The sequence below is a fragment of the Catharus ustulatus genome, chromosome 27, assembly GCF_009819885.2.
Source record: "Catharus ustulatus isolate bCatUst1 chromosome 27, bCatUst1.pri.v2, whole genome shotgun sequence".
NCBI lineage: Eukaryota > Metazoa > Chordata > Aves > Passeriformes > Turdidae > Catharus > Catharus ustulatus.
The window spans coordinates 2,418,945-2,427,747 of record NC_046247.1 but is presented as its reverse complement, the minus strand read 5'-3'; positions in this window follow the sequence as shown (position 1 = coordinate 2,427,747).

The window sequence follows — 8,803 nt, the reverse complement described above, 5'->3', positions numbered from 1 at the left end:
CCTGCATCCCTGGAAGGGTCCAAGGCCAGCTTGGAGCCCCTGGAGGAGGGAGGTGTCCCTCGAGGGGCTTTAAGATCTCTTCCAACCCAAACTGTTCCACAAACTGGCAGCACCCAGTTCCAAAAAAAAAAAAAAAACAAAAAACCAAACAAAAAAACCCAAAAAAAACCCCAACAAAACCAAAAACCTTCAGTGCCAGGACTCCAGCCCAGCCCAGCAGAATGTGCTGGACGCTCCTTCAGAGGGGTTAGATCAGAGTCCAGCAGGAATGATCCCCTCCCTTCACTTCACATCAAGTCCTTGCTAATAAAGCCCTGCAGGATTGGGTTTCAGCCCCGTGTTTTCTGGGATCCACGGGTTATTTCCAAGCCCAGCTATTACCCGTGCACGCGGTGACATTAATATGAGTAAATGCAGGAAAAAGGATGAAATAAAACATATCCTATTGAAGGAAATGAGAGCTCCTTAAGAAAGAAAAACACACATAGGAAAGACGTGGGCATATCAGGATACAAATGGGCCACTGGGGAGCTGCAGATTCCACAGGCATGATGTTATTGCAGGGTTTGATAGCAGAGCAAGCACCTGCAGATATGAATTACATCCTTGTTCAGACCACGAACATCGCGGCCCTGACATCTCAGGAAGTGCTTATGTTATATTTCAAATCCCCCTGCCAACTGCATAAATATCAAATAAATCAATCATGGAGCTAAAAGACATTATCTTAAGGACTTGCAGAAGCTGAGCAAGCCATGTCTCTTCTGAAAGCAGCCCCTAAAATCGTTGTGGTTTTTTTCTGTGGGTGCACCTGAACAGCAGGGATGGGAGTGCTGGCACTTCAGCTCTGCCCCCAGAGACAGAAATGGCAAGGAATGGTTCAAGGAGTGACAGCAAAAGAGGTTTGGCACAGATAAACACAATTCCTGCCGCCTTCAAGAGGGGACACCTCATTTTCCACGTGGTGAGAGGGAGGCACTGATGCATAGAGGGCTCTGGAATGGTGGAGCAGAACAAGGGAGGACCAGCAGTCCTGGGGATGATTTACCAAAATCTGAGCATTGGTCCACTGATACTCAACTGTGAGCAAAAGACTCTGTAACAATTTAAAGTTAGACAGTGAATGTTTATTCAGCGCTGGGCAGCAGTGTGAGGTAACCCTCTAACACACACTGCACAATCACAGCTGGTCACAGAGTCTGTTTATTGACAAAAGGTTCAAACAAATTCATATTCATAACACCAGCCCCTCCCACCCTGCTTCCCATGGTAATTAGCTGGAATGGCAATTAAGCAGCGTGGTTGGCTCCTGAATTAAGTCTGGGCTCGTTTTGTGGGGAGGGGTCTGAAAAGGAGGAAGTAAGGTGAGTCTTCCTCACCCTGACCTTTTCTATCAATGACAACACAAATGATTTCTGGGGATAGTCTAATTTTTCAAAGAATGAGTTTGTGGTTGCAATTGTTTGTGTTCTTTGGACCTACCTACCAGTTTCATCCTTTCCCATTGCAAGCACAGCTCAGCAAACATAAATTGACAGGAATCAATTATTAAAGTTTCAGGTAACTATCTTAAGCTCAATTTCTTCAAACTTTTAACTAAAATCCTATTTCTTTAAGATCAGTGTTTCAGGGATGCCCATCAGACCATGCAGACTTTGTTTCCATTGCATTCTGAGAGGAAAAAAAAATCTAAATTTTGTATTTTTTTCAGTGTATTCTGACCAAGACACAAAATGCAATCCAGGGATCAAATGTTTTCGTGATAGAAAGACTTATTGTCACACGGATCAGGTAAAAAAATGATTCAAACCAGACCACAAACAGCCCATCTCATAGAAATTTAACTGAAAATGTTTATTCTGCATTGAAAAATTCAGATCTTCATGCTATAATTTTAAGTTTAAAAGTAAAAATATCAAAATGTAAACTGTTTAATAATATTGCTGAAAGCCTTAATAAAGTAAAATTTGACAGCATTACAGAATTTGGGATTTTCAGAACACTTTTCAATTAAGAGTCCCCCATAATCTCTTATTAGATTAATTTGTTATTTTTCCTTGCTTGCCACGGGAGTCTTAATTACAATTGCTCCAAATACAGCTCCCATCCATCTTAATCACCAGGGACTGTTTGGCCGTGCTGTTAAATCATCTGCTGTAATCACTTTGAAAAAGTTTGTTCTGCGCTGAAAAAATGGCAGAGAAAGGAAGCAAAAAGGAAATTTTCCTTGCACATTCATCTTGTCCCGTTCAGTCCCAGCAGCAGGAGATGGAGAGGCCCTTTGGCTTCTCACCCACTGAGCTCTGAGCTTGGAAAAGTTTTGGTTTTTTGAGCCCCAGGTTCTGGGAAATGTTCAAACAAAGGCTTGGCTGCATCAGAATGAGCTTGTGAATTAAAATGCAAACTTGATGGGATTGTGGAATGGTTTGCCCAGGCTGCTCCAGGACCTGAATTTCCATCAAATTAAATTAAACCAAATTATCAGCTCCCCACTTTGCCATGGGATGAGCTCATGGATGCAGTAACGAGCTCTGGGTGATTACTGTGTGTTTAACTTCATTACAGACTGAAAGGTGCTTTGGCCAAAGTCTTCCACAGGCTGAAAAAAGATTTGAAAATTCACATTTTTAAGCCCCGCTTTCACAGCAGAGGTGGCTACAACCCCAATACACTAAAATTCAGGAAGGAAAAGGATGGAGGGGCTATGATGCAGATTTGTGTGTAATAATTTATATTAATTAATTAATAAAGTGATAATTTTAGGTGTCAGTGAGGGGATTTGTCTCCTGCCCTCCAATCATTCTTTTCAGCTTGTGCCAATTCCCTGTCACCAATCCCAGTGCCAGCCCTGAGCAGCTGCCCCAGTTCCACATTTAAACATTTCCCTGCCATTTTATTCCTAAAAAAGCCCCACAAAACCTCACTTTTTTAGGATTAAATATCAAATAAAAATGGAGGAAACATCTGCAGGGCTCGACCCTCGCTTCAACCTCTTCTGATCTTCACGTGTCAGAAGCTCAGAGGAGAAAACCAAATTTAATTTTGGTTTTGTTTTTTCCAGTTGTGATTGAAGGTGCAAAACAAAAGGTTTGGGTATGGAAATTCTCTCTGTGCCCATCAAACCAAGTGGGGCACACAAGTGATGCTCACCCCTAATTCATCCCCAGCCCAATTTAAATCACTCCAGAACCACACCTGGGGCATTTTTGCCCAAGAGAGTTTTTCTTCCAAGTTTTATTTTGTATTTTCATTGGGTATCCTCTAAGGAAATTGTGTGAGCTGAAGATAAACAATTCAAAACAATCCAAGTCCATCTTGTTCTCAGGTCCTTCAAACCAAAGTGTGAATTGGAGATTTTCAGCTCTCAGAGGAGAATTTTGTATAACAGAGCTGCCTTATGAGAAAAAAAAAAAAAAGCCATAATGATAAAAAACCTATACATTTAAGGAGTATATTTTCCCTCATTCTAAGAGTTTTATTTGATACAGGAACCTTATCAGGAGGCTCCATGGTAGATGGGGAAATGCTCCCCACACAGGAGGAAACACAATCCTGCTGCAGCTCAACATTGTCCCATTAATCCACCCAAATCCCTCCATCCTCTGCACTTCTCAGAGGTTCCTCTCCTTTTAATCCTCAGCAATCCTCCTAAATCCAGACTTTCCAAGGAAGTTCTCCTAATTAAGATTTCATTAGCAGCTTGCACGCAGACCCAGAGCTCCTTGGGAGGAGCGAGACGAGCCCAGGGTGCAGGGAGAGAGGGGGAAATGTAATGACAAAAACAAAGAAAGGTCAAATTTCCTCAAAAAAAAAAAAAAATCCAGCCCCCCTTCCCCATGCTCAGCTGCAGCAAGGTGAAAGGCTAAATGTGGACAGAAGGGGAATATGTGAGTGCTTGCTGAGCTTCCTGGGGGGAATACTTAACAGCAGAAATATGTTTCCCCTGGAGACCTTCCCCAGCATTTGGTCCAATTTCTTACTCCAAGAACTGAACCAGCTCATGATGTAATGCTCCAGGGAAAACATTCCTCTCAAAAAAGAGTATCTTCCTAGGGAGAAGTTTGAAGAAAACATCTTAATATTGTTTAAACAGCTTTTGGCACGGGCGCGCGGCTTGTGCAGCGCTCGAGGCTGAAAAGATGGGAATGGAAAGTTTCAGGATTTTGTTTTAGGATTTTGTTTTAGGATTTCGTTTTAGGATTTTGTTTTAGGCTTCTCCTCGACTACCAGCACAACCCCCCAGTCCTGAATGGAGTGAGTTAAAAAAAGAGATTTTTCAGAAGCAGGTATTTACCTTGTTAATAAATCGGAACAATTTAAGGTTCAGGCTATTCTGTGTGTCAGGAGGAAAGCACAGGTTTAATTCTGCCTAAAGCCTGGTCCTTTTCTGAGCTCCTGCTCCTGCTCCAGCCCCATGGATCTGCTGGGAATGAGGTTTTGTGGCCCTTGGAGGGGGCACCATCCCAAGGGAGTTCCTGCAGCCAACCTTTCCTCTTCCCTGAGCTCGGTTCCCTTTCTGGACCATCTCTGAGCTGATTTCTCCCTTGAGCTGGGGACAAGGAAATTCAAGAGGGGCAGAGCAGGACCAGCACAGCCCAAACCTGAGGCAGGGGGTGCAGGAAAACCCAGGACAGCAGAGCTCTGTGAGGAGCAGGGAGGGAGAGAGCTGGGAAAAAACAAATGTAAAATGAACATTTAGGGATTCTCTTCCCTGGCTGGGATTAGTCATGCTCAGCACTGATATTAACTCCATTACCTACTCCTTACATAAACCTTACAGAGCTTGCCTTGCAAAACACACCCTGGCTACTTCAGGGGTTTTTTGGTTTTTTTTTTCCTTGAGGAAGGAGTAAAATGAGCCTTTTATTCCTCATTAATGTTTGTACCCACACAATTACTTTTTCCTCAATGGCACACCCGAGGCCACTCAACAGCTCCAAATCCCAGTTCAAATGTGAATTCCCTTAGAACCTTCAGAGATTTGCATTAGTGAATATTATTTACTGCCAGAACCCAGCATTTGTGACCTGCTGAACGTGGGACTGAAGGCATTTGTTTGTCCAAACATTTGGGTGCCACGGGCAGGTTATTTATGGCAGGGTGAAGTTTCTATCTGCACTGGAACCAGGTGATTTAAGGGATGGGGATATTGGATCCCTGCTTCCCACCCTGATGTTCCCTGTGCTGCCAAAAAAGAGCAAGGAGAAGGAGCAACACTCAACTCAAGAACAGCACGAGCCCAAAGCAGCACAGAGGGGATAAAACTCCCAATTTTCCAATCCCTACCCTTTAGTTCAGTTCACCATCAGGGTTTTTGAGGAACCAGCACCATTTGTGCTGCAGCTTCTCCTCAGACTTTGAGGCACTTGGAAACTTGTAATCATTTCATCATCAGGATTTAAAAACCAGGCTCGTTTATCTGCTTGAATTACTTTAAACACAAAATATGAACTTCTGCATTTTATCTGTTCAAAAGGGTTTTGCTTGTAGAGAGGGGTTGTGAGGAATAAATCTTTGTGGGGTGGGGAGGGGGCTGGTTTGATAATTCAATTTTATTTCCTTCATTGTTCAAACTCTCCAGAGACCTGTGGGCACAGTGACTGAATTAAAAGGTGTTGTTGTTGTTGTTGTTATCAATAAATAGGATTGTTCAGGCCATAAAACACTCTGCACAGCATGGGATATCTCAGCTGCAGAGTGCCAGGGCTTCACTGCTCTGCCTGGCAAAGCTAAAATCCAGGAATAAAGGCTCCATAAAGGATTTAAACCCAGCTCAAAGGAGTTGAAGGCAAGTCCTTTGCAGGCTTCTGTCGAGAGCTTTTACTGCTCCTTTGCTGGGGCTTGTGGCTGCAGATTTTTCAGGTTCTTGGTAAACCCTAAACTCTTAAAGCCTTGAATCACAACGATTTATCACCCATCAGGGAGCTACATAAAGTGTATTTTCCTTCAGAGTGACTATTCTCATAAAAAAAACTAATTTAAAAAGAAAAAAAAAAAAGAGACAATTAAGAATGTTTTTTAAAAAATCTACACTCCAGCCCAACTTTACAGGGATCCTTAAACCTAAAAAGTCTGACCCCCAAAAAATGAATGCCACCTGCAAGCTGTAAATACATGCATTATTTAATTTTTTCCCCCCCAACTATTTTCTTTGGCTGTTACATCCAGCTGAACAAGGCCTAAAAATTGTCAAACTAAATTCTTGTTTAAGAGTGGAGCTCTAACTACTGCCAGTTTGAGTGAAGCACACAGCCAGGTTTAGGGAATACTTTTTATTTATCTTGGCCGAGGCTCGGGGTGGAACATTTTCCATCCCATCCGAAGGCAGTCGAACAGGGGTTGAAATATTGCACAATAAAAGCCATTCATTCTCTCTGTCTCCTCTGCCTTCCAAAAACAGAGCAGCCTGACCAGCCCCAAACCCGGGCAGGGGGCAGGAAGATGGGAGTCAAGGGGTCACTGGAAATAACCCAAGACTAACACTAGGCCTGGCTTAGGGAATCTGTTCCATGCCCTCACTCCCAGAGCACACAGGTTTTCCTTCCCCCCATCCCAAGCCTGGCTCAAGTAGTTAATTGCTGTGTTATGCACGATTTCCAGGAGTTAATTATTAAACTAATACATTAGGCTGCTTGTCTCCCAGTCAGGCCCAGCTCCTCCACTGGGACAAGGGGAAATTGGACCTTACCTTGACTTAAAACATTCTGATTTTACCTCCTCGCTTTAAAACCACGCTGAAGGAACACCCACTATTTTTTATTTATTTCCAGTGCTCACCTACCTGTTGGCAGCTGGAAAATGCAATTTCTCTCCCTGGCTGTTGGTGTTCTGTGTGTTGAAGCCATTCCTGCCATTCTTCTTCAATTTTCCCTTTTTCCATCTCCTCATCCACAGCTCTAACAATCCTTTGCTGTTTGCTTCCCTGGTCATCCCTAAATCTCTCCAGGTCTAAGAGGGAGAGGATTCAGAGTGAGGAGGAGGAAGAGTCGAGCACAAACTTTCTAAACATTTCTGAACAAAACTTGATGAAGATGAGCCCACAACAGTGACATTTCCAGGCAGCACTCAGGTGTTTCAGCATCTTCTGTTGCTCATTAGTCAGGAGAAAGCAGAAAAAAATCAGCTGAAAACCTGATTTATTTACAATTATTTTCAAGGGAAATGAATAAAAATGGCATATACGGTTTTTGGGGTTTTTTTTATCCCCTGCTTATCAGGTCAGGAGGAGGAAATGATTACTTCTTTAACTTTTATTAACTCATATGGGAGAAATTTGGTCATCTCATCCCCACTTTTATAACTTATGTACACCTTAATGAAGGCAAATATTGGCATAAAATAATTCCTGGGGAGCATTAACACTTTCCCTTGCAAACCTCCTGGAGAATTCAGGGATAAGGGTTGCTCTTTGTACCTTGAGCAAAGTGCAGCAGAGACTTTTCCAACTCTGCAACAGCTGCCAGATACCCAGCTCTGAAAATCTGTCACCACTGCACTTCCCAAAAGTGATGTGTAATTACTCTCACTTATTAACAACGTCATAATTACAGGGCTGCAAACCAATCAGGCCCCAGCACTCTCCTCCCTGCCAGTCAGAGCAGTAATTATGTGGCGAGCTGCTAAATGCAATTATTCACCAATCTCCAACCAGGATTGGCTTGTACCTGCTTCAAGTTATTGAAAGTCCACACAAATTAAAGTATTTTTAAACAGAAATTTATCTCCCTCCAAAAGGGAGCAGAGCCTCCCTGTGGAAGAGGAAGGGCAGTGACATTAGTTAGGTGACACTAAAACATGTGGTATAAAAATGGGATAAAAGCACTGGAATCTCCTTCAGGCAGAGCTGGAAAGCAGAAGCACAAACTGCTCAAGTCCCTCAGTGCTGTCTGTTTTGGGTTCCAATACAGGATGTGATCAAAGGTTTCTGTTCTATCTCCATCTGCTGAGGGTGGGGCAGTGATCCTGATCTCTGTGGGAGATATTCTGCTAATGGGCATCCATTGAAACCAGCTGGGGCAGTGTTCTTTATCTCATGGGATATCTCCTGTTCATGGCCATGGTTTATAAACCAGCTGGGGCAATGTTCTTTATCTCCATGGGATATCTCCTGTTCATGGCCATGGTTTATAAACCAGCTGGGGCAGTGTTCTTTATCTCATGGGATATCTCCTGTTCATGGCCATGGTTTATAAACCAGCTGGGGCAGTGTTCTTTATCTCCATGGGATATCTCCTGTTCATGGCCATGGTTTAAACCAGCTGGGGCAGTGTTCTTTATCTCCATGGGATATCTCCTGTTCATGGCCATAAAACACTCTGCACAGCATGGGATATCTCAGCTGCAGAGTGCCAAAATTATGATAATTTGGAGGGAGGGGGTTTCCATTCTCCATTTCAAGGACAGAGGACACTGTCACACACCCTGATTTCATTTCCTACCCCCCATGGCCACTGAGACAAGACACAGCTCCAGGAAAGGGAGAGGGGAGCTGCTGGTTGCGCTGAGGGAAATGTTGGTTCTGGAAAAGCAGAGGTGACAATGGAATAACGCTGCTGCTCCCAACCCTGTGCCAGCACAGCCTCAGGAGCTCAGGGAGCTCTGCTCCAGGACACAGCAGGACTCAGGTGACACCTGGGGGTTAAAGCCAGCCCTTGCATGAGGAGCTCTCCCAGATCCCAGCCCAGATTCCAGCCCAGCTCTGCACTGCTCAGCCTCACATCAGCTCCTCAATCTCCACAATCAGCAAACACAGCAGAGCCTCCAGGGGCCACCCCAGGCTGTCCCCAGCCCAGCAGGGCTCATC